The 26,257-nt window shown below is 45.7% G+C and overlaps 1 protein-coding gene and 1 long non-coding RNA gene across 2 annotated transcripts in view; both read left to right on the top strand.

The window, feature by feature from the left end:
* Positions 1–26,257, top strand: part of acbd4 (acyl-CoA binding domain containing 4) — a 131,947-nt gene that overhangs the window by 23,724 nt on the left and 81,966 nt on the right. The gene's annotated exons all lie outside the window — the stretch shown is intronic.
* LOC117530279 lies at positions 2,131–10,638 on the top strand. Its single transcript, XR_004566287.1, has 3 exons — positions 2,131–2,204; positions 4,930–4,933; positions 10,628–10,638. It is a non-coding gene; the product is annotated as an uncharacterized LOC117530279 (long non-coding RNA).

Below are 26,257 nucleotides of genomic sequence, written 5' to 3'. Positions count from 1 at the left end.
TCGCCTCCAAATTTTCACACCTCTGGAGGACAGATATGTTTCAAGCCGTTACTGGACCTATACAGGCCATCATTCGACACTCTCCACAACACTGTCTCCTTTGGTGATCTACTCAGAGGCTTTCCACCTACCCAATGGCAAAGACTCTCCTTTGGCCAGGATTCTTCCTCGGACCCGACTACACTTTGTCAGGTCCCTGTTCGGGCGCCACATGTCAGATCCCGCTTTTTAGATACACGGCACACGCTCACCCTCCAATGAGTGTGTTTGTGTAAAAACCAGCTCTCCGTCTCTGGGGTCCGACCTTCGTGTCTCCACGGGTATTACCCGGCAGGGCTGCACAAAGGCTGTTCAAGCTGGTGGCGAGGAGATTCGTCTAGCTGCTCACTGCCTCCATCCGGACGTCCACCCCGCTGAAGCTGATCTCGCACCCCGGTCGAATAGCCTTCTCAGGAACCAGGATACGAACCGGCCATGCCCGTTAACGGCAGCTCTCCTCTTATGGATCGGGGCTCTTGGAATGTTGCTAGATTTTAAATTTAGTGACTCGTACAGCGAGTCCCCAGGATGTGTTATTTTCATTAAAAACCAGACTAACCTTTTAGAGCACTTGATGTTTTATACCCAATAAACTTAACTTTTACACCTTAAGAAGCATCAATAATCCAATGTCCGAGCCTTAACACTTTAACTGCATGCTTGGAAATTTATTGCAGGTTTTGCAAGTGCCAGTAACATAATCAACATAGATTATAGGGTGATAATTTCACAACAGTAATTCAAGTATAATTAGAATAATGATTGGCAGAGATTTGTGTTTTTAATTCAATAATTCTGACTGATCTTACTTTGACTGGGACTGGATTGACTTCTTAACAATTTTTTCTAGGAGTGAGGGAAGGAGGTTTTTGAGGTTAGGGTCCCCAGCTCGATGAACTTGATTTCCTCTTCATCAGCTATTAGTCGTTAGCTGACCACGATCCTTGTGTGATATTGTAATCCTTCAGGAAGTTAATCCACATAAGAATTTATTCCGTCTTCAATCAACCAAAAGTTGATCTAATCCATTCTGGTATGCTGTGATATTCCTTGAGAGAGAAATCGTTGAACATTCCCCACTCAGACTTAAGGCCAGTGGTTTTGTCCATTGTTCTGCTACTCCGTGACTGGACGGCCTGAGTGGGAGTTGAAATGTCTCTCAAATGATCTTTTATGGCTCCAATCCTCTCACTCCACGATTCCAATTGATGCTCACAAGATGGTCAAGTCTTGTGATCTCCTCGTAGCAGGGGAGTAGTGGCAACAGCACCTCTCCCTGGAAGAATAACCCTGTTTTCTGGTGTTTCAACAGGTTATATATGTTCTTGACTCCAGTCGTCCTCAGATGATCTTGGTTACCATGGGGACACTGTTGACTCAAAACCTCCTCCCTTCTCCTTCTGCTTTACTGGAAATCCCCACAGCCCCTACCAGTAACTTATTTCTCAAGTTCCTCTTTTCTGTTAACACTTCAGCTTTTCTGAGAATTCATTCTTTTAAATCATTTCTTTAGAATCACATCAATCATATTCAATCATTTCATTACAACTCTCTTTCACATAAAAAACAATTCATATGATCATATACAAACATTCTCATTCCTTATTATTCACTTCATATTTTACTAACATTTTAATCATTTGATCAGTTGTTTAACATCAGCTTTTCTTGCCCACTTGCAACATCTTCTTCACTTCCTCTTTTTCTCTGACTCTGCACTCTTTATGAAAAACAACTCATATAATCAATCAATTCACTTATTCGTAAAATACATTTTCTAATCAACTCTTAATTTTAACACATTAATACTTCATTTGATCATACTTGTCATGTTAGAATCATTCTTAGACATATTCCATCATCTTCACCACCGAGTTCATTCCGTGGGCCTCCCTATTTGCAATGGAAAAGTCCGGTATGACCTCACTTACTCCTAGAAGGTACCAAACACTGTGCAGTTTAATCCAACAGCATGTATATTAATTCCATGGCTTGTATTATATTCCAAGATAAAAACAAGCTGAAAGGAAGCTTAAAGTCATCTTTCCTGACAGGTCCTTTCTCAAAACGGTACATGTTAAGTAATGGCGCTCGCCTTTGCAGACGTACAGCTGGACACACTGCTGCCTCATCAGGGCTCATAACATCAGATCTTAAAGTTCAGAGTCCGCTGTATGTCCCTCCCACCCCCCAAAAATTGCCAGTTATCACAAACATACTTAAACATCTCTTGTTTATTGTTTCAGCATTCTAAATAGAGCGAGACAGAGGGAAGGAGGGAGAGAGAGAGCTTCATGTAATGTTTTGAGAACGGAGGGCATTTCCGAAAATAAATACAAGTGCTTCATTCAGTCATTTGGAGTCAGTTTGGGTAAATCACTGCACCCCTCCCACAGCCCAGATTTTCCACAGGTTGTGCTCACGTTCAGGTGCAGCCTGACTGACTGAGGATTACACCAATTGTATGAGCTTACACTCTGGTGTCAGGGACGTGCTGAGCTCCTGACGCCGGGAAAGATCCAAAACTTGTAAAGACTTGAAAAAATAAATAATTGCCCAGGAAAACAGAAAGGGATACACAAAATTTGACAATCTGCGTGGTGGTGCAGCAACATTGTGCCATTGTTTAGGAAGAGCCCTGGACTGTTGATGTTGGTTAAAAAAGCGAAAGTACTTTTTATCTGATTACTTGATTAATCGCCAGAATAATCAATAGAATACTCAGTTACTAAAATAATCGATAGCTGGAGCCCTAGTTGTGTGTACAGGTGACTATGGGATTATCTGCAGTCTGTCATTAGCATGTCTATTAGACCCCATTCCTACCAGGCTGCTCAAGGAAGCCCTACCATTAATTAATGCTTCGATCTTAAATATGATCAATCTATCTTTATTAGTTGGCTATGTACCACAGGCTTTTAAGGTGGCAGTAATTAAACCATTACTTAAAAAGCCATCACTTGACCCAGCTATCTTAGCTAAGTATAGGCCAATCTCCAACCTTCCTTTTCTTTCAAAAATTCTTGAAAGGGTAGTTGTAAAATGCAATCTGTACATGGAGCGAGTGGAGAAGACAGCCTTGATGTCTTTCACGGGCATCTCTCCCAGTCACTGGTTCAGATATGTTGATGACACATGGGTTAAAATCAAGCAACAGGAAGTTGAGGACTTTACAGAACACATCAACTCGGTGGACGCCAATATCAAGTTCACACGTGAGGATGCCAGAAAACAACCATTTAGCCTTCTTGGACCTGTGATGTTACGATTGGAGAGAACAGGCAGCTCCAGACAGGGGTTTACAGAAACCCAACTCACACTGACCAATATCTGCTCTTTGGCTCAAACCACCCCCCTTGAACACAAGCTCGGGGTGATCAGGACGCTTCAACACAGAGCCCTACAGGTGCCCACAACTGCAGAGGGAAGGGCTAAAGAACAACACCTTGTCCGAAAGCCCTCACAGTATGTGGGTACCCACAATGGTCCCTGGACAAAGTGCGGAAGTCCCAGAGAACAAAGAGACCAGATAGACAGGAGACGGAGACAAGAAGAAGAGGAGTGTCTCTCCCTTATTTAGCAGGAGTAGGGGAAATCTACAGAGGATCTTCAGACAGCACAAAATCCCAGTTTACTTCAAACTGGTTAACACCTTGAGACAGAAATTAGTTCACCCTAAGGACAGGATCCCTAGTTACAAACAGAGCAATGTAGTGTATTCTATCAGATGTCAGGAAAACTGTAACGAACACTACATAGGTGAGACTAAGCAACCTTTACACAAAAGGCTATACCAGCACCGCAGAGAGGGCGCCAGTGGACCTCAGTCTGCAGTTCATCTCCACTTTAAAGACACTAACCACATGTTTGAGGACAAGGAAGTTAAAATATTAGCCAAAGAGAAGAAATGGTTTGAGAGAGGGGTCAAGGAGGCATTCTTTGTGAAACGTTTGAAACCCAGCCTTAACCGGGGAGGGGGTCTGAGACACACTTTGTCCCCTGTTTACAATGGGGTACTCAGGTCAAAGCAGTTTCAGTCTTTTCTTCATGGTAATGAGTTATTCACGTCATCAGCAGAGTTGTCAAGGGAGCCATCAGGAGAGGGACAGCTGCCCTGTCATTAGGAGGGTGCTAACTAGACCACAATAGGTGCTAATTAGAGCTATTGTTTAGTCACCAGCCCATAGCAGTCTGCCTCTCGGTAGGAGGGGTTTGGTTAGGTTTAAAACTCCAGCTTTTGTGACTTCTTGATTATTCTTCTTTACAAGAGTCAAGACAGAAGTCAGACCACCAGAGCAAGAATTTTAGCTGAGGAACCTTCTGAGAGTTGAAGCGAAACGTCCTCGCGTCAAGCAACCCAGTCCAGTCGAAGATTCAAACTTCTCTACTATAGTTGTAAAACAGCTAACTGATCATCTGCAGAGGAATGGTCTATTTGAAGAGTTTGTCAGGTTTTAGAATTCATCATAGTACAGAAACAGCATTAGTGAAGGTTACAAATGATCTTCTTATGGCCTCAGACAGTGGACTCATCTCTGTGCTCGTCCTGTTAGACCTCAATGCAGCTTTTGATACTGTTGACCATAAAATTTTATTACAGAGATTAGAGCATGCCATAGGTATTAAAGGCACTGCGCTGCAGTTGTTTGAATCATATTTATCTAATAGATTACAGTTTGTTCATGTAAATGGGGAGTCTTCTTCACGGACTAAGGTTAATTATGGAGTTCCACAAGGTTCTGTACTAGGACCGATTTATTCACTTTATACATGCTTCCCTTAGGCAGTATTATTAGAAAGCATTGCTAAAATTTTCATTGTTACGCAGATGATACCCAGCTTTATCTATCCATGAAGCCAGAGGACACACACCAATTAGTTAAACTGCAGGAATGTCTTTCAGACATAAAGACATGGATGACCTCTAATTTCCTGCTTTTAAATTCAGATAAAACTGAAGTTATTGTACTTGGCCCACAAATCTTAGAAACATGGTGTCTAACCAGATCCTTACTCTGGATGGCATTACCCTGACCTCCAGTAATACTGTGAGAAATCTTGGAGTCATTTTTGATCAGGATATGTCCTTCAATGCACATGTTAAGCAAATATGTAGGACTGCTTTTTTGCATATGCGCAATATCTCTAAAATTAGAAAGGTCTTGTCTCAGAGTGATGCTGAAAAACTAATTCATGCATTTATTTCTTCTAGGCTGGACTATTGTAATCTTATTATCAGGTTGTCCTAAAAGTTCCCTGAAAAGCCTCAGTTAATTCAAATGCTGCAGCTAGAGTACTGACAGGGACTAGAAGGAGAGCGCATATTTCACCCATGTTGGCTTCTCTTCATTGGCTCCCTGTTAATTCCAGAATAGAATTTAAAATTCTTCTTCTTACTTATAAGGTTTTGAATAATCAGGTCCCATCTTATCTTAGGGACCTCGTAGTACCATATCACCCCAATAGAGCGCTTTGCTCTCAGACTGCAGGCTTACTTGTAGTTCCTAGGGTTTGTAAGAGTAGAATGGGAGGCAGAGCCTTCAGCTTTCAGGCTCCTCTCCTGTGGAACCAGCTCCCATTTCGGATCAGTGAGACACACCCTCTCTACTTTTAAGATTAAGCTTTAAACTTTCCTATTTGCTAAAGCTTATAGTTAGGGTTGGATCAGGTGACCCTGAACCATCCCTTAGTTATGCTGCTATAGACTTATACTGCTGAGGGTTTCCCATGATGCACTGAGTGTTTCTTTCTCTTTTTGCTCTGTATGCACCACTCTGCATTTAATCATTAGTGATTGAGTCTCTGCTCCCCTCCACAGCATGTCTTTTTCCTGATTCTCTCCCTCAGCCCCAACCAGTCCCAGCAGAAGACTGCCCCTCCCTGAGCCTGGTTCTGCTGGAGGTTTCTTCCTGTTAAAAGGGAGTTTTTTCCTTCCCACTGTCCCCAAGTCCTTGCTCATAGGGGGTCGTTTTGACCGTTGGGGTTTTTCTGTAATTATTGTATGGCTTTTGCCTTACAATATAAAGCACCTTGGGCAACTGTTTGTTGTGATTTGGTGCTATATAAATAAAATTGATTGATTTGATTTGTTGGTCTGTATGGTCGATATTCAAAATCTAATTTATCTTCATGTCTGTTCAACCAAGTGTTCTATCAAATGCCAACAACACAGATGGAAACATTATTTGTGGTACATACTGTCGAGGCCAAGGATTTCAGGCTTGTCTGTGGAAGAAGAAACAGTTAGGACATTGACTGTTTGTCAAATAACAGGCTTTAATACAAAGCTTTGGACACTATTTCAACCAGAGAGAGTGTGCTCTGATTGGAACAGTGTGAAGTGTGGCTTTCTGAGCACAGCTTTTATCCACATCAGGGCAGGAAGAAATTATGTGTACAGTGTTAACACAATACATTTGTTCACACATAAACACAGAGTTAGAGGAAAAGCAAGTAGTGGTGTTCTCCTATCTGTGACGGGCTGTGATGATGAAAAGATGATCAAAGGGTCCTTTTCATTTACAGTCCTTGGGGGTCTCGGAGCCACGTCCCACTGTGAGACTGTCTACAGTGCTCTTCTTGCATTGTGATTGATCAGCGTTTTAGCAGGGTAACATGGAGCATTTGGCTGAGGAGGCAGCCTAAGGAATGGTTTTTATCAAATGTGTCACAAATGCTGTTGATCAGTAAGTTTCACACCAAGCAAGTCTTTACATTTAAGTAACAGAAGGGTTACAGTCGGTCAAACAAACAGAACTTTAAACATTTGGTCAAACATTTAATAGAAGAAGGAACATTTACTTTATAGAAAAGCAATATTTATCATTTTAGTTTCCACTTTGATCATGCTTGATCATTAATTCATAATAAAATAGCAAAATTAAGTATTATATACAATTGAACATAACATGGCATCTGCTTTGTCACAACTTTTGCAAGTTTAAGACAACACGTCATAGAGTTACATTCTTCAGAAGGGTTGCTGTTGTTTGTGTTTTTTGTTTTTTTCATTTTGTTTCTTAGACATTGGCATTTAGAAAACAGCTTTCGTAAACATTTTCATCAGGCAAACATGATATTTACATCTATATGTCATTCTCCCCAGTTTCTGTGTTGGGAAAAGTGTAGGAACACGGACCCACAACAGGGGGCGCAAAGAACGGACATGGAGGAAGGTCAAATAACAACACTTTACTGTTGTGAATAGCACAACAACACACACAGATGACACAATAGACAAAGAAGTCAATTCACAAAATGTGTCACGTGGGCAGCTCGAAGATAAGAGCACTTTGTCCAAAGCAAACCGGAACCACACGTTTCCTCCGCCACCGAACCCCGGGAATACTGGAGCCACCAAGTCCCAAACTCCCAGGTGGCCACTGCCTCCGCGTGTCAGATCTGGTACTGCTGGCGAGGAACAAAAACAGTTAAATGTGGGTGCGTTTGCACCCAGCAACCCGTATGGCGGGAAAACCACCTCCACCTCTCATCGGAAGAATGTCTGCTATTTAACGCACAAAAGTACAAAGTGTTAATGTCAAAAAGACAACACAGTCGGCTGAGTACTGTACCTCCTAGGTAGAGCGATATCTCGGCAAGAGGTGGAGATGTCGTCTTGCTGATATAACCACTGCTGATCAGATGATTGGTGACAGCTGTCGTAGGCTATAAGTGACAGCTGTCACCCCGGCTGCTCCTGTGAGGCGGCAGCGCCCTCTGTGCCTGGAGCCCGCACTCCAGACAGGGCGCCCTCTGGTGGTGGTGGGCCAGCAGTACCATCCTCTTCAAGCGGCCCACACAACAGGACCCCCACCCTCAACGGGCGCCTCCAGGTTTGTCCGGGTGGCGGCGGTAGAAATCGGCCAGGAGGTCCGGGTCCAGGATGAAGCTCCTTTCACACCAGGAGCGTTCTTCGGGTACGTACCCCTCCCAGTCCACCAAATACTGGAGCCCCGGCCCATCCTACGGACATCCAAGAGCCGGCGCACAGTCCAAGCCGGCTCGCCATCGATGATCCGGGCAGGAGGCGGCGCCGGACCCGGAGCACAGAGGGGTGAGGTGTGATGCGGCTTTATCCGGGACACATGGAAAACAGGATGGATCCGCAGTGAGCCGGAAGCTGAAGCCTCACTGCGGCTGGACTGATGACCTTAAGGATTCTGAAGGGACCGATGTAACGGTCCTGTAGTTTAGGGGAGTCCACTTTCAGGGGAATGTCCTTTGTGGACAACCACACCTCCTGCCCTGGCCGATACGCAGGGGCCGGGGTCCGCCGACGGTCTGCATGGGCTTTTGCTCTTGTCCGGGCCTTTAGCAAAGCAGAACGGGCGGTGCGCCACACCCGACGGCACTTCCGCAGGTGGACCTGGACCGAGGGCACACCGACCTCTCCCTCAACCACCGGAAACAACGGGGGCTGATACCCCAGACAGACCTCAAAAGGGGAGAGGCCGGTGGCTGAAGACACCTGGCTGTTATGGGCATACTCGATCCAGGACAAATGGGTACTCCAGGCCGCCGGGTGCGCGGCCGTCACGCAGCGCAGGCCCTGTTCCGCCTCCTGATTGACCCGTTCTGCTTGCCCGTTGGTCTGAGGATGATACCCGGACGAGAGACTCACCGTGGCCCCCAGTTCCCGGCAGAAGCTCCTCCAGACTTGCGAGGAGAACTGGGGACCGCAGTCGGAGACGATGTCTGTTGGAAATCCCATGCAGCCGGACGACGTGGTGGACCAGGAGGTCCGCTGTCTCCTGGGCAGTCGGGAGCTTCGGGAGGGCCACGAAGTAGGGCCGCCTTGGAGAATCGGGTCCACTATCGTGAGGATGGTGGTGTTGCCCTGGGACGGCGGGAGGCCCGTGACAAAATCCAGGCCGATGTGGACCAGGGGCGATGAGGCACAGGCAGCGGCTGGAGCAGTCCCGATGCCTGCGGTGGTCAGCCTTGCCTCTGGCGCAGGTGGTGCAGGCCTGGATATAATCCCGGACGTCGGCCTCCAGGGACGCCCACCCGAAGCGCTGCCGGACACTGCCACGGTCCTACCCACCCCTGGATGACAGGAGAACTTGGAGCCGTGACAGAAGTCCAGGACTGCAGCCCTGGCCTCTGGTGGGACGTAAAGTTTGTTCTTCGGCCCAGTTCCGGGATCCGGGCTCCGTGCCAGGGACTCCCGGATGGTTTTCTCTACGTCCCAGGTGAGGGTGGCCTCGATAGCGGACTCCGGGATGATAGGTTCCGGTGGATCCGACAACTCCATTTTGACTTCGTCTTCATGCACCCGGGACAAGGCATCCGATCTCTGGTTTTTGGTCCCGGGGCGGTAGGTGATCCGGAAGTCAAAACGGCCGAAGAACAGTGACCAGCGGGCTTGCCTGGGGTTCAGCCGCTTGGCGGTGCTGATATACTCCAGGTTCCTGTGGTCAGTGAAAACCGTGAATGGCACGGACGTTCCCTCCAACAGATGTCTCCACTCTTCAAGAGCCTCTTTCACCGCAAGGAGTTCTCGATTGCCGACGTCATAGTTCCGTTCAGCCGGGGTCAACCTGCGTGAAAAGTAGGCACACGGGTGAAGTACCTTATCGGTCTCTCTGCTCTGGGACAGCACGGCTCCTATCCCTGAGTCAGAGGCGTCCACTTCAACCATGAACTGGCGGCTAGGGTCGGGCTGCACCAAAACTGGCGCAGTAGAGAACCGTCGTTTCAACCCCTTGAACGCGGCTTCGCACCGATCCGACCAGGTGAAGGGGACTTTTGGAGAGGTCAGGGCTGTCAGGGGGCTAACTACCTGACTGTAGCCCTTAATGAACCTCCTATAGAAATTAGCGAAGCCGAGGAACTGTTGCAGCTTCCTACGGCTTGTTGGTTGGAGCCATTCTCTCACCGCCGCAACCTTGGCCGGATCAGGGGTGACGGAGTTAGAGGAGATGATAGACCCCAGGAAGGACAAAGACGTGCGGTGAAACTCGCACGTCTCGCCCTTCACAAACAGTCGGTTCTCTAACAACCGCTGCAGGACCTGACGTACATGCTGGACATGGGTCTCAGGATCCGGAGAAAAGATGAGAATATTGTCCAGATATACGAAGACGAATCGGTGCAGGAAGTCCCGCAAGACGTCGTTAACCAAGGCTTGGAACTTCGCGGGGGCGTTGGTGAGGCCGAACGGCATGACCAGGTACTCAAAGTGACCTAACGGGGTGTTAAATGCCGTCTTCCATTCGTCTCCCTTCTGGATCCGAACCAGGTGATACGCATTTCTAAGATCCAGCTTAGTAAAGATTTTGGCTCCATGCAGGGGGGTGAACACGGAATCTAACAATGGCAACGGGTATCGGTTGCGATCCGTAATCTCATTCAGCCCCCTGTAATCAATACATTGACAAAGTCCGCCATCTTTCTTGCCCACAAAAAAGAAACCTGCCCCCATCGGGGAGGTGGAGTTCCGGATCAGCCCGGCAGCTAATGAGTCCCGGATGTAGGTCTCCATTGATTCGCGCTCAGGTCGTGAGAGGTTGTACAGCCTGCTGGACGGGTACTCAGCGCCTGGAACCAAATCAATGGCACAATCGTACGGACGGTGCGGGGGAAGGGTGAGTGCCAGATCCTTACCGAAGACGTCAGCAAGATCGTGGTACTCAACCGGCACTGCCGTCAGATTGGGAGGGACTTTGACCTCCTCCTTAGCCTGTAAACCGGGAGGAACCGAGGATCCTAAACACCCCCGATGGCAGGTTTCGCTCCACTGAACCACCACCCCAGACGGCCAATCAATCCGGGGATTGTGCTTCAACATCCATGGGATGCCCAAAATCACGCGGGAGGTAGAAGGAGTTACAAAAAACTCAATCTCCTCCCGGTGGTTTCCGGACACCACCAGAGTTACTGGTTGTGTCTTGTGTGTGAGTAAAGGGAGGAGGGTGCCATCTAGTGCCCGCACCTGCATAAGAAAGTCCGCGCACGTCTCCACACAACCTCCGTACGGCTCTTGAGGGCTTATGTATGCTTCAGGGGATGGTGGGAGGGGTTGTTGAACCACCACTGGAACGTTCATATTCTGCACAGGGTCGGCAGGAGGACGAGCTGCAGCAGCGCCCTGAGCGCTCGCCGCCATCTGTGCGGAGAGAGCCTCCACCCTGCGGTTCAGGAGGATGTTTTGCTCAGTCATTTGATCCAACCGAGCCGTAAAGGCGGTGAGAATGTGCTGCAGCTCACCAATCACGTCTCCTGCAGACGCCTGCGCTCCCTGCTCTCCCATTGGTCGTTCAACAGCCGGGTGACGCCCCTCGGAGTCCATGACGCTGGCCGAGATATCCTGTTGGGAAAGTGTAGGAACACTGACCCACAACAGGGGGCGCAAATGAACGGACAATGGAGGAAGTCAAATAACAACACTTTACTGTTGTGAATAAGCACAACAAACACAACAGATTACAACAATAGACAAAGAAGTCAATTCACAAAATGTGTCACGTGGGCAGGCTCGAAGATAAGAGACGTCTGTCCCGAACTCCCAGGTGGCCACTGCCTCCGCGTGTTGGATCTGGTACTGCTGGCGAGGAACAAAAACAGTTAAATGTGGGTGCGTTTGCACCCAGCAACCCGTATGGCGGGAAAACCACCTCCACCTCTCGTCGGAAGAATGTCTGCTATTTAACGCACAAAAGTAACAAAGTGTTATGTCAAAAAGACAACACAGTCGGCTGAGTACTGTACCTCCTAGGTAGAGCGATATCTCGGCAAAGAGGTGGAGATGTCGTCTTGCTGATATACCACTGCTGATCAGATGATTGGTGACAGCTGTCGTAGGCGATAAGTGACAGCTGTCACCCCGGCTGCTCCTGTGAGGCGGCAGCGCCCTCTGGTGCCTGGAGCCCGCACTCCAGACAGGGCGCCCTCTGGTGGTGGTGGGCCAGCAGTACCTCCTCTTCAGCGGCCCACACAACATTCTGTCTCTGAATCATCCATATAATGCGGAAATAGAAACATGTCTGAGGCCGATTCTCCTTCATTCACTGCAGTTATACTTGTGGATTTAGACAATAGCATGTATGCAGGAGGTTTAGGTTCACCTACTGCTTTGTCAATGCATCGTAAGATTAAAGTTCGAATGCAGGGAATACAGCAACACCCACAAACCGCAAATAGGGCCAAAAATACTGCTAGGGATGTAAGAATTGTCACAAATCAATTTGCGCCATCTGCCAAAGAAGTTAGCAAACAGTTCTGCTAAAGGGTTGTTTGTGCCAGAATGTTCCTTCTTCTCATCTGACAAAGCCCGCAGTCCACTGAGGGCCTTTGTCAGTCGTCCATCAGGAGCTGTGTTATTTGGAATGAAGGTGCAACAATCTTGTCCAAACATAGCACAAACACCCCCCTTTTCAGCCGAGAAGATCTGCAAAGCTAACCTAATTTGGAATTCTATAAGGGAAATGGCTGCTGCAGCATCTCTTGTAAAATCTTACATCCTTTGCACATGGAAGTGTAAGTAACACTGGCATACAAATATTTAGAAGTTGACTTCAAATATGACAATAACAATGGCTAGTTAGCTACTGTTTCTAATACAAGGTTGTACATTTTGATTCAACATAATTATATTAAAAGTAACGTTTACATTTTAAAAATAATAAACATAGGTCCTTTTATGTTTTTCTGACTGTTTGTATAATATTTTAGCTGTTCTCTTTTGTAACACTTTAAAAATCAGCAAAAGGGTTATATATTAATCTTTAGTAACACAGTAGTAGCATTTTTTAAACTACAGCCAATCAGATAACATTTTCATTCTCCATGGCCCAAATTTAGTAAAGTTTGACTATCTTTATTTCCGAAGCATTTTGCCTGTAGACCAGTGTAATTTATCCTGTCTACATTTTCATTTACTGTTACAGGAAACAGTGCATGCCAAAGTGCGAAAGATTGCCTGAACTACTGATGCACTGATTCATTCAGTTGTGCAGGTTGTTGGGCATTTGTTTTGTAACAAGGTTTGGTCAGATCGGCACACAGAAATGATCACACAGACTGCATTTTGCTAGAACAAACAGGCGTATATTTATTCCCCACAAAAGCAGTTACATCAAGCACAAGTGGTTGCAGCGCATGGAACATCTCTTTCTCTCTTACCGTGACGCCTTTAAGGTGGAGAGCCAACACCTTCGGCAGAGTGCGCTTGTCAACCGGCTGGGCGTTCTTACGAAACCCGCAGCAGACTCTGTCGAAGCATGGCTCTGCCCCCTCTTTTCTAGTGTGTGCGCAAAAAGGGGGGGGTGAGTGGCCATCTCAAACCCCCAGGCGCACATAATTCCTTTAATCAACAGGCATCTGAAAGTTCTTTCCTCTTGCAAAATGATCTCAGCTTTCCTCTTGCAAAAACATCCTCCTGCAAATGATCTCTTTCCTCTCTTAGTTCAGAATGACCCCAGCATGCTTTACTCCCAGTCGTTAGTGGCTACAAAAAACAAATTTGTGCAATTAGTGTAATAATAACAAGTACATCATTAGGGTTACTTTAAGACAGGGGCAAAACAACATAATCTTTTCTCCACACATTACAGCATTCTTCAGTTGTAAGAAGATTGTTTGAGCTATTGGAGTCTACCACCATAATATAGGGATGATTCCAAAGAACAGAAAACCGGAGAGGAGACATATGACCTTTATGTTGGGAGGGTGTTGATGCCCATGAGCCATGATGGATAAGATGATGTTGGTCAGAAGTCTCTTCAGGCGGTTGAGGAATCGGGAGCGGGGGCTAATTCTTTCAGTACGTTCTTGCAGTGGGTTGCATGGATCCACATTGACCTTTCTGCAACCTTGATGGCAGTGTGCGTCGTCAGTTACACTTGCAAGGGGCCTATCCAGCAACGATCGTTCCAATACTTCTTCCTCAGGTTCTTCACGATCACAAAGTCACCAGGTCGGATATCGTGGAGTGGTTGTTCGGCAGATAATGGAAGGGCTTCCTTCACGCGGGACCTGCACACAGAAAGAGCTTGTGAAAGCTTAATGCAATAAGACACAAGGTTATAATCAGCAAGCACTGCGTCTTCCCCTGTCAACACCTTAGGATGGAGTCCTGTGTGAGGTGGTCTTCCAAACAGTATTTCAAAGAGTGACAGGTTATTACGTTGTCATGTGTGAAATCTTATCTGCATCACGACCAAGGGTAAGCATTTAACCCAATTTAGGCTAGTTTCAGCTGTGCATTTTGTCAGTTTATGTTTCAATGTGCCATTTTCTCTTTCCACTGCACCTCCAGATTGAGGATGATAGCTACAATGATACCTTAGCTCTATGTCCAAAATGGCACAGAGTTCTTTGATCACCTCATTCACAAAGTGTGTACCATTGTCTGAAGACAGTTTTTCTGGTACCCCCCATCTAGGAACAGCCTTTGCCACAGCTTTTGCAGAAGTATATTTTGTTGGAAAAGCTTCGACCCATTTGGAAAACATATCCACAATCACAAGACAATATTTCTTCCCCTCTGCTGGGGTTAATTCAATTAAATCCATCATGAGATGTTGAAAGGGGCCTTGAGGAGGAGGATGTGCACCTGCAGAGATCAACTGAGTAGTTTTACTGGGGTTGTTTTGTGCACAAATCAAGCATCTTTTGCAAAAATCAGTTGCATAGGCCACAAAGCCTTTAGTGAACCAAAATTTTTGAATGTCAGCACACATCCCCCGTTTTGACACGTGGTCTTGACCATGTGACAAAATAGCATACGTGCGGAAAAGGTCATGCGGTAAACACCGTTTGGAGGGCTCAGAAGGGAGATGCGGACCGTACCAAATCCCATCTTCCTTCTCAGCACCAGCTTTACGCCAAAGAGAGACGTCAGTAGGAGTCACAAAAGACGAGAGTGAGGCCAGGTCTGCCACAGGGGTGACAGGAGCAGAAAGAGATAAGAGGGTATGTAGGGCATCCGGCGTAAAACTTGTGCCAATTCAACATGCAGATCCACCTTGGATTTGCTGTGGCGACCCCAAGTGCAAACAAGGGAGCAGCTGAAGGGACTTACTTTTTTCACAGGACAAAAAGCGGCCTGTTTAGCAGCACAGTCAGCAAACTTATTACCCAAAGAAATTGGGTCAGTTTGGGAAGTATGGGACGAGCATTTGCAAACAGCAATGGAAGAAGGGAGCAAAATGGCGTCTAGAAGAGCTGACACCAGAGGCCCATGAAGGATGGAAGAGCCATCAGACTTCAGAAACCCTCAGTGACGCCAAAGGGTGCCGAAATCATGCACCACGCCGAACGCATATGCAGAATCTGTGTAAATAGTAACTGATCGATTTGTAGCCAATTTGCACGCTTCAGTTAAAGCCACTAATTCTGCTGCTTGGGCAGAAAGGGTGGATGGAAGGGAACCCATATATATATAACTTCATGATCAGAAACAACAGCAAAACCCACATGATTAACACCAGTAGGGTCACGAGAGGCAGAGCCATCAACATACAAGATCATGTCAGTGTTTGCAATGGGGATGGAAGAGAGATCAGGTCTGGGAGTCAAAACCTCTTGTAAAGCTGCCACACAGGAATGAGGTAGTCCATCCTCAGGTAGGGGCAACAAGGTCGCTGGGTTCAAGGTGGAACAACGCTTGATGGTGACATCAGGCAAACCCAACACAGTCGTGTGATACTTCATCCAACAGGAAGAAGACATGTGTGATGCTTTCTGATCATGCAGGATTGAAGACACACAGTGAGGAACATGTACGGTCAAAGGAGCATAGCCCGTGAGTTCACGAACAGCCAGAATAGCTTGTTCTGTTGCAGCCACAGCACGCAAACAAGGTGGAAATCCTTGCGCAACAGGATCAAGTTTCCGAGAGAAGTAACCACAGGAGCGGTTACGACCCCCATGAGGCTTGTCAGAACAGAGGTCATACATCCTGCATGTTCATCCACATATAAGTGAAATGCTTTGGCAGGATCCGGGATGCCCAAAGTGGAAGCAGTCTGTAAGGCCTTTTTCAATGCAGAGAAAGCTGCCTCTGCATCAGATGACCATTCCAAGTCAGAAGGAGCAGAAAGCTTCACCATTGCTCTTAATGGGGCTTCCATGCAGGAAAAATCAGGGATGAAATTTCTGCAATAAGAACACATTCCCAGGAAGGACAACATTTGTTTTTTTGTCTGTGGGCGGGGTACATCAATGATGGCCTGAACACGTGTGGAGCGCAAACGTTTACCCTCTACCAACACCAAGTGGCCAGTGAAGGACACTTCAGGTTGAACAAACTGCAGTTTTGTTAGTGAGACCTTATGCCCCTCCTCAGCCAAGTGGGTAAGGAAGAGCAATGTGTCGTGTTCACATTGAGCCTTGGATAGTGCAGCCAGAAGCAGGTCATCAACATATTGCAAAAGGGCTGTACCTTTTGACAAGGTCAAAGGAGCCAAGCTGTCAGCCAAAGCCTGACAGAAATGATGAGGACTGCTTGTATACCCTTGCGGGAGTCGAGTCCAGGTATATTGTTGACCTTTGAAAGTAAAAGCAAACCAGAATTGAAAATGCATTTGATAAATCAACCACTGAGAAAAATTGTGAATCTCCTGGGATTTGAGACAAAATTGTATGTGAATTCGGTACCACTGGTGCTGGTGGTATGACTGCTGCATTTACTGCCTATAAATCCTGAACAAAACGCCATTCCGTGGGTTGTCCAGCAGGACAAATTTTTTTCACTGGGAATATTGGCATTAGGACAGGAGAGTTGTGGATGGGGACCACAATTCCTGCCTCCAGCAGGAATTGAAAAACAGGTGTTATTCCATCCACAGCTTCCTGTCTGAGTGGATATTGCTTCTTAATAGGCCTGAAAGATGATTTTGGTTGCAATACTATTGGAGCGCAGCCTTTGATCAGTCCCACTTCGTACTTGTGTCGCGCCCACAAGGTGGGAGGGACAGAAGAGAGGTAGGGGGGAACTTCCAAATTTGGCATGGAAGTGAGAGGAGGACACTCCTCAGTGTCCTTGAACAATATCAAAGCTCGATGAGCAATGAGCTGTTCACCAATCTCCCATCTGTATGCATTAACAGTGGGTGAGAAATACACATCAGGTACATCAGTTTTTTTTCCCAATCACAAGTTTTTTTACAGTTTGATACAAAAGAACCAATACTTTTCCATGTTTTAGAGGCAGACTTCGCAATTGAGACATGGTGAGAGGAATGATGTACTCCAAACACTGCTTGTTGATCATGATTGAGTTGGATTGCTGCAGCCACAAAGCAGTCATTGAAATAAACTTCTGTCACTGTCTGTTTTTCATCAGCCTCATTGACAAAAAACTTTTCCCCATAGGGAGAGTTGAATTGGCCTAAATCACAAACAAATGCTGCACAGTGCATATTTTCTGACTATTGTCTCAAAAGTTGGCGAGATCAGATGTTTAACACGCTCTAGCAGCAGTTCACCAGTAGGTGGGATCAAGGACCAACAGTAGACAAACAAAGGTCCATTTGAATCATTTTTCAACAAACTCAGGTCTGGGTAATCAAGAGAGGAGGAGACAGTTATCCCTTTACCTGTGCAGGACAGGACTGCATTACAAGTGTACAAAATATCTCTGCCCAACAAATTTACAGAGCACTTTTGTGACATGACAAACTCATGTTGAAACTGTCCATCTCTTATCTCCCATTAACACAGCGCTGGTTTGGAAAACGGTTCACGTAATGTTTCTCCACTGGCACAGACTGACACGTGTGTCTTTTGACTGTGTTCGAGTCCTTCAAAATCAGAGCTCTGTATCAGGGATCTTGTAGCACCGGTGTCAATCATAAATTTCAGTTTTCTCCCATTTACAATTAAAACAGCTGTTGACAATATCTCAAAAGGCTGAAGCTTCAGAAACATATCATATGGATTAGAAGGTTTTTTTTTTGTTTGTTTGTTTTTTTAAACTCTGCACTCTTATTTAAATCAATTGTTGTACCTCCGGAGGAATTTGCGTCTGTTTCTTACCCAAATAATCATTTATTTTATTCTCAAAATTCATGTTTGTGTGGTGTCCCGTGGCTGTGACTGTGTTGTGTGTGTTTGATTCACTGTGTGGTGGGCTGGCCGTCTGTCGTAGTCCGTGAGGACGTTTTGGCTTTGCTGGACTGGCTCTGGTTCCCCTCTGTTGCCACCTCGACCAAATCTTCTGTGTCCACGACCCTGCCCTGAGCGACGTTGTGGGCACTCGTTAGACCAGTGGCCAGACATCCCACAGATGAAACAGCTGTCTGGGCTGGCGGTGTCTCTGGGTCGGGTTCTGTTGTTTGTTCTCTGACCAAAGTTCTGTTGGCGATGTTGACGAGGATGTCCTCTCTGTGGACATCATGGTGAGGGCAGCTGTAGATTTCTCTAATGCATTCATCATGATATGATGATCATTGTCCTCCTTCTTGGTGGTTTTCTTCACCTCTCTTGCTTCAGCATGACGTACATGTCTTTCACACGGTTGTCAGCCCAACCTCCAATCAGGGTTTGTTCGACCCCCTGATGGATTTCTGGTCTTAGACCAGTGACCAGACAGGACTTTAGAACAGCTTCAAATGGTGTTTCGCTGTCTGCATCATAAGCCCCATCATCTTTCCCATGTCCACTGTGTGCAATGCATTCTTTCTCCAGCCGGACAAAGAAGTCTGTCACAGTCTCATCTGGTTTTTGCTTGCAGGCTTGAATTGCTGCCATGTCCACAGTAGCTGGACATTTAGCCTTAATTTCATCACAGATGTGCTGCACATGGACTTCATAGTTGCCTTGATCATTCCAGGTGACGGTCTGTTGTCTCAGTCTTTGAGCTGCTGGCTTCTCAACTACAGGTTGAATCTTCAGATACAGCTGGACAGGGATGAGGAAGTCGTTTCTCTGTTGTGCCTGCTGGTGAGAACAGGCTTGGGTTGTCAAGCCCTCAGCTGGTGGTTGCAGGTGTTCTCCCACTGCGCCTGGCACATCATCTGATGGAGATGGGTGTCCTCCCACAGCACCAGGTGGATCATCTGGTGGAGACAGTGGCGAAGCCACATCTCGTGGTAGAACTGGCGGACTTGGCTGGACAACGGCAGACTGCTGATCTGGTTGTTGTGGCAGTCGAGGTCGGCGGAACACAGGACACCAGTCATCCCTTCGCGGACTCGGACCTGCGACATCAGGCACAGCCAGACTCGGATATAGGTAATTGGATGGATAGGGTGGTGGAGAAGGGGAGAGATTAGTAGGTGATAATGTGTGAGCCGTGGTGTGTGTGTGTGTGTGTGTGTGTGTGTGTGTGTGTGTGCATGCATCTCTTTTCCCTCATGTAACTTCTTCTTTTCCACTTTCTTTCTTCCTTCTTTCTGTACAATGGGAGAAGACCAATCAACTTCATCTTTTTTGCTTTCTTTTCCTGATTTATTTCTCATTTCTTTTTTTTTCTTTTTTTTTCAAACTCAGAAATAAAATTACTTTTGTTTCCTACAAACTCAGAAATAACACACCTCAGCGGTTAGTATTTTCTACCAAACTCAGAATTCCTACAAACTCAGAGAATTAACTTCTCCTACACTCAGAAATAACACATTGTAGTATTATTTCCTACCAGGGCCCAAACTCAGTTAAAATAAAATTTATTTTAACCTACAATGCCTGTTGGCAAACAATCAATTTTAACTTCCACAACATAAATCACAGCCTTTCTCACCCGTGTTGTTAAATACAACACCCATGATTCCTGTAAATGCTGCACTGACGATCGAACCGGTCGGTTCCCCTCCGTCCGTGAAAAACCTAAAGCCGGGTATTGGGGCAGATCACTGGATCTGTTTGGCCATTCACCCGATCCGGTTCGACGGTCCAGCGAGCATCCTGTTCGTGACGCCAACTGTCGAGGCCAAGGATTTTCAGGCTTGTCTGTGGAAGAAGAAACAGTTAGGACATTGACTGTTTGTCAAATAAGAGGCTTTAATACAAAGCTTTGGACGCTATTTCAACCAGAGAGTGTGCTCTGATTGGAACAGTGTGAAGTGTGGCTTTCTGAGCACAGCTTTTATCCACATCAGGGCAGGAAGAAATTATGCGTACAGTGTTAACACAGTACATTTGTTCACACATAAACACAGAGTTAGAGGAAAAGGAAGTAGTGGTTGTTCTCCTATCTGTGACAGGGCTGTGATGATGAAAAAGATGATCAAAGGGTCCTTTTCATTTACAAGTCCTTGGGGGTCTCGGAGCCACGTCCCACTGTGAGACTGTCTACAGTGCTTCTTCTTGCATTGTGATTGATCAGGGTTTTAGCAGGGTAAAGCCCCATTTACGCTCCCGGAAGCGTCCCAGAAGAGTTTTTGGGCGTCTTAAGGATCACACGCCGTTGTTAACGCCGGCACTAGGGGGCGTGGCTTAGTTCCGGCTTTACCGGGAATCGTCGAAAAAATTATTCAACATGTCGAATAATTCCGGGAGCGCTCCTGGAGAATTCGCGTGACGACGGCGACAACGCGAACAACGGCGTTTGATACTTTTTAATCGCCGTTTCATCCTGCCCCTTCCTGTAGTGCTGCAGTTTACACCGCCGTAATTGGCGGCCAGCGTTGTATCCCTAATCAACGGCGTGTAAAACAGCGATAGAGCCCACATCGGCGTCCTCAAGGGCGTTTTAACCGGCGACAGAGGCAGACAAAACGGCCATGTGGACAGTACGCCGTTCTAAACGCCACCTCCCAGTTAATGGTGTTCCAAACGGCCGATAGGCGGCGGTCAGTATAAAAATGCTAGCGCACTGCATGCAGGCCTCTCACTCGCGGCCAGCTCCAGATAGTTTTGCAGAGAAGCTCCAGTATGCCTCCTAAAAGAAAATTGGCAGCAGCAAGGACTTACCAAGAAGTCTGGTTCAGAAGCAGAGGGTAGCCCTGTGGTGGAGACGGAGCAACACGTTGAGTAGGGGAAAAGGAAAGAGAAGAAAAGGCTGAGTATGAGCTCCCTCCCCCTGCAGTGACAGCTGCTTCAGCCTATTATACTCTGGGGGCGGTGCTTATATGCAAAAGTTCCTGGAGTAACGCAGGATTTGCCTGGATAAATCCAGTGGTACACAGGGCATTATCGGTGGCAGCAGAACACCGCCATTCTCACGCACGTCTTAACCTGCGATTGTAAAGGATAGAACTGGGTATTAACCCCCGTTGCCTGACGTGTGACGGATGCTACGGCGTCAAAACGCCGCTTTATTCTGCGGATTTAGCGGCATTTTATCCACGTATTTGCGGCTAGTACGGTGGTCAAAACGCCGGCAAAATGCTCCTCCCCTTTCCACCACGAAAACAGCCGGAACTACCGCGAACTTCGGTCTATGTACTACTCACTGACAAAACCGTCTATGTGTAAACCATGCTTAACACGGAGCCATTTGGCTGAGGAGGCAGCCTAAGGAATGGTTTTTATCAAATGTGTCACAAAAGGCTGTTGATCAGTAAGTTTCACACCAAGCGAGTCTTTAGCATTTAAGTGACAGAAGGTTTACAGTCGGTCAAACAAACAGAACTTTAAACATTTGGTCAAACATTTAATAGAAGAAGGAACATTTACTTTAATAGAAAAGCAATATTTATCATTTTAGTTTCCACAATACGAATGTCAGAGGAATATTCAACTGAATGCAGTGCCCAAACGGCACAGTGGCTTAGTGGTTAGCGCTTGTTGCCTCACAGCAGGAAGGTCCTGAGATTGTTTCCCACCTGGTCCTTTCTGTGTGGAGTTTGCATGTTGTCTGCGTTGGGTTTCCTTTGGCTACTCCAGCTTCCTCTCACAATAAAAAAAAAAGATGCTTATTTAGGGTCTGCTCTATTTTCTGCCCCTGATCAAAGCAGCGTCTCGACATCTGGAGTTGTTCCCCGGACTGTGGTTGCCCACTGCTCCTGTATGTACATTGACGTTTGAGGCTCAATCAATCAATCACTCCAAGATGCTTCATGTGATTAACTTCTAATCTGACTCACCCCGCTGAACAGGCACATTGGCAATAGTGTTCAGAAAGCAAACTTCCTCAGGTGTTTTTATTACAGCAAGAAACATTGAGCACACCAGACTCAGTGGGGTGACCATCTGCTTTGGCCATACAACCAGAAATAAAATAAAAAAACATAAAGTGCAACAAATAATTGTCAAACTTGCAGAGAGAAATGTTAGAGTCCAGTAATTGCAACAACTGCAGGGTTCTCGGCAGGATTTTTTTCTCAGCGTAATGGGATGGAACAATCACCTTAAGAAGCCGGGGGTTCAGGGACTGCTTAGGCTTCGACCCTGCTGAAGCTTTTGCTTTATGGGCTTATAAAGGGCCTTCTTTTGTTTTTTTGTTTTTTTTTTTTACTTCAAAATGTAGAGTAATCAGAAATTAATCTTGAAGTTAAAAAAAACATTTGTAAGGATTTTCTATAGTAAACTGCTGTGTATAAATTAGCTGCTATGCAGTAAATGGTAAAAGGACTGCATTTATGTAGCGCTTTTCCATCTGCATCAGATGCTCAAATCGCTTTACAAATAATGCCTCACATTCACCCCGATGTGAGGGGTGAATGCTGAATGATAAATAATTTTGATTTATTGTCATTGCAGTGACACACATTTCTACACTCTTCCATGTTTTGGTCTGATGCCTCATTTCTTTTGGCTTTAAAGTAAGGCCGTAACAAAGATTAAAAAAAAAAAAATCTATGGGTTTACTTAAAATTTGGCCTTCAAAATGCAGGCAACAGTGTTTCAGAGGGATATAAATGTAAAATGTTACTTTGGCCCCAGTCTCCCCTACAATACACTCACCTGGAGTGCGACAGTGTGGTTGTGCTCAGACTGGAGCGCTGACACTGTGACACCGGGATAAGTTCTCCCCAGCGGGATGGAGGACGTCTCATTTTGGGGAAGACAGTTTTGGTTGGTTGTAGTATGTCTGTCTGTTTTACAACGTTTGGAAAGAGGTGTCATTTGATTTACAATGGCAATTCACTTTGAAATTATTGATTGCACAATGATGCGTCTTTCCACCTTTACTCGGCAGACAGCCGCAGCAAATCCCTCAACATGCACACACACATAGCAGAGGATATTATTATTATTATTATTATTATTTTCATGAGGGACAGTAACTTCAGTTCACGAACCAGAGAAGCGGGAGATATTAATGTTCCAGTCCACGGCAGAGAACCGTGTCGTTGGCTGCCCCACAAAAAAAGGCACGTTAATGACAAACAAATAAAAACTGTCTGTGTGAAGCGGTGGACGGTTCTCGCAGAAAAAAAGAGTTCCGTTTAGCAAGTTTAATCAGCAGAAAAGGCAGAAATGGCTTTGAGGTTGATGAATAAATTGTGGACACGCTGCTTCTACATCAGAACCAGCGGCTCCTCAATCAACATAGAGAAATTATTATTTTCCGTTACACACCCTGAAAAACAACGTACCGGCCCAACTGCAGTGTCATTTTTTTATTATAACAGTGTAACGCAGTTATAATGCTGGTGAGAACCCTGAACTGAAGGCTCAAAGCTCAGTCTGAGTGTAATTTTAGGCTATTCATATAGGCTATGGGCTACTGGGTCCTGGTGCACCCCCCCCCCCCCCCCCCCACAGTTTAACAAAATGGGTAATTTTGTAAAGCTTAGGATGTCTACAATATGAAATTAAATGGTAACGGTGAATAAACTGGTACTCCCTATCTCTTACCATTGTTTTTATTGACCTATTGTACAGACACATTTTTTCACTAGGCTGCTAAACGTAGAAAGCAGGCTTCATTAATTGTCAACTCCCCATTATGAAATAGAGCGGAATATAGTGATCAGCATGTCCGTCCAGCTGGTCATCCATTTATATCTCAAGAACCAGTTGACCAATTTCATTCATATTTAACATAAAGGTGTACTTGGGTGATCCCTCGACACCAGTTAGTTATGGTGACCTTAAGGTCAATTTCAAGGTCACAGCAAAATGCAGGGTCTGGGGAATCAATTCTGTCTCAAGTGAGCATCTAATCCAATAATGTTTGGTCTTGATAAGCATCTAAGCATTGATTTTTATTTATTTATTTTTTGACAGCTGTATTGTGGAGTCAATTTGATGGTGTAAAGGCAAAGAAAAGAAATGTGCAACACAAAATACTAGCTAAATGCACATTAAGCAGTATAGTTAAAGTGTGAAACAGTTGCTCTACAGACATAAAATTTGTATTACCAGTGTTAAGCACATAAAAGTGTTGATCAAGTAAATCCAAAAATATGCATCGTATCAGTTTTTGAGAAGCTATATGAAGCCCTAAAAAGCACCAAAAGAAGTAGCAAAATTGTGAACTGTGGCACACTTACCTTTTATATAAATATATCTAATTGTTTTCAGTCAATTACACATTGCACAGCTGCTATGAAAAAAAATAAAAAATAAATATACGTGATGGTTTCGTGCACATGGGAACACAATGCGAGCAGCTGCAGCATGTTTAACCACTTCACGCAGCTGCTGTGGGAAAAAAATACATGGGATTTGAACCTGCAATTTCCAAAAACTCTCATTGCCAGTCAGAAACCTTACCGCTGAGCTACCATCACTGTCCTGTAAAAGGTGCGGGAAAATGCCTGATATCAAGAAGGACATTGATGTATTAAAAAATAAAATCAGACAATATATAAAAACACCACATTTTATTGAATCCCTCTTATCAAGCGGGCAATGCAAGTATGAGCCGTCTGTTTCTCTGTAGATGGCCCATGGTCACAGACATACAGTCATGAAATGACATGAATGAGAAGCAGGGCACTCTTATCATGTCCACATCTGCTGGTGGCATCTTCAGCCCGCCCTGCACGCGTCCTGCCCGACACTCATGTCTTGTGGATGATGCGCCGCAGGACAGACACCGCGTCATGTGGAGCAGAGCTCATGTGGGTGATGTGACATTCAGATCGTCCGCTGTGTGTTATGATCTGCTGGTCCGTTTCACCTGGAGCAGCCTGTCAATTAGGGCTGAAACGATTACTCGAATAACTCGAATAAATCGATTACAAAAAATGATCAAGGAAAATTCTGTGCCTCGAAGCTTCGTTTAAATGTTGTAGTACATATGCCAGGCCTGTGTGTAGCACTGTAATGTCCCCAGAAAACCAACAGAAGAAGACTAGAGCATGCACTCAGGCCATGTAACAGCTAATAATTTTGCCCTTAAAGCTAGCACTTTCCAATGTGACACAGAGTAAAATAAAGCCTTTTAATAGAAAGAGGGTCCACACTGATCATCTGAAAGAGACTTACTGTGCATTTAAAGTGAAGCAGTGTGTTTGTCTATCATTAAAAAACACACAGTCTGCTCGATGTGGTGAGTGACTATTGACCCAATGGCCAGGTACCCACAGTCGAAGCCGGCTGCTGTTCAGACTCACTAAATGTTTTGCTTTTTCTTGGCAACACACAATGCTTCACAAACACAGTAACTTAAAAAAACAAAACAGTAACTGCGAGGCTTGCATGTTCAACCTCCTGCTGAAATGCATCTGCTGAATCGCAGAGAAACAGGGATAAAAAAATTAAAATTAAAAAGTCACGTAGGGATCCAGTCCACCAACCTTAAAAAAAACAAACAACTCAAAATGGTTACATTTTACAAGTTGGGGAAAAAAAAAACAGAACAGAAAGCCACATCCCATCGCCATTTCAGCAAAATGTCAGTGCCATTGCTTAGGGAGAGCCCTGGACTATTGATGTTGTTTAAAACGCAAAAGTACTTTTTATCAGATTACTCAATTAATCGCTAGAATAATCGATAGAATACTCGATTACAAAAATAATCGATAGCTGCAGCCCTACTGTCAATGTGTGTGCCATGCGCGGGTTCGCTGCAGCCCATTGCAACAGCAGTATATGTTTTTATGTATGTCCACGTGAGGACAGCAAGCAGACACAGGTTTGTCACAGTGGACAGTTGTTAGTTCATGCCCATCCAAACACTGTACGTGTTCCCCAGCTGGGACGTCCAGAACCACAGATCTCCACAGCCACTCCTGTCGGCGGACACACCCCTGTCAGTTCAGCGCACACACCAATGTGTCACTGTGTCTGTTTGCAAAGCCACACTCATGGGGACACTTAGACACATTTCACATCCAGCTCGAAAGCAGTGCTAGATGTTTGTATGTGTCAGCTGGAATTTGGCCGACACCTGCCGCGAGAGGGTTCAATGGGCTCTCACAGCGCGCCCACTGTCTTT

This window comes from Thalassophryne amazonica, chromosome 18 (assembly GCF_902500255.1).
Source record: "Thalassophryne amazonica chromosome 18, fThaAma1.1, whole genome shotgun sequence".
Taxonomy (NCBI): Eukaryota; Metazoa; Chordata; class Actinopteri; order Batrachoidiformes; family Batrachoididae; genus Thalassophryne; species Thalassophryne amazonica.
This window is presented reverse-complemented; position numbering and strand designations above follow the sequence as displayed.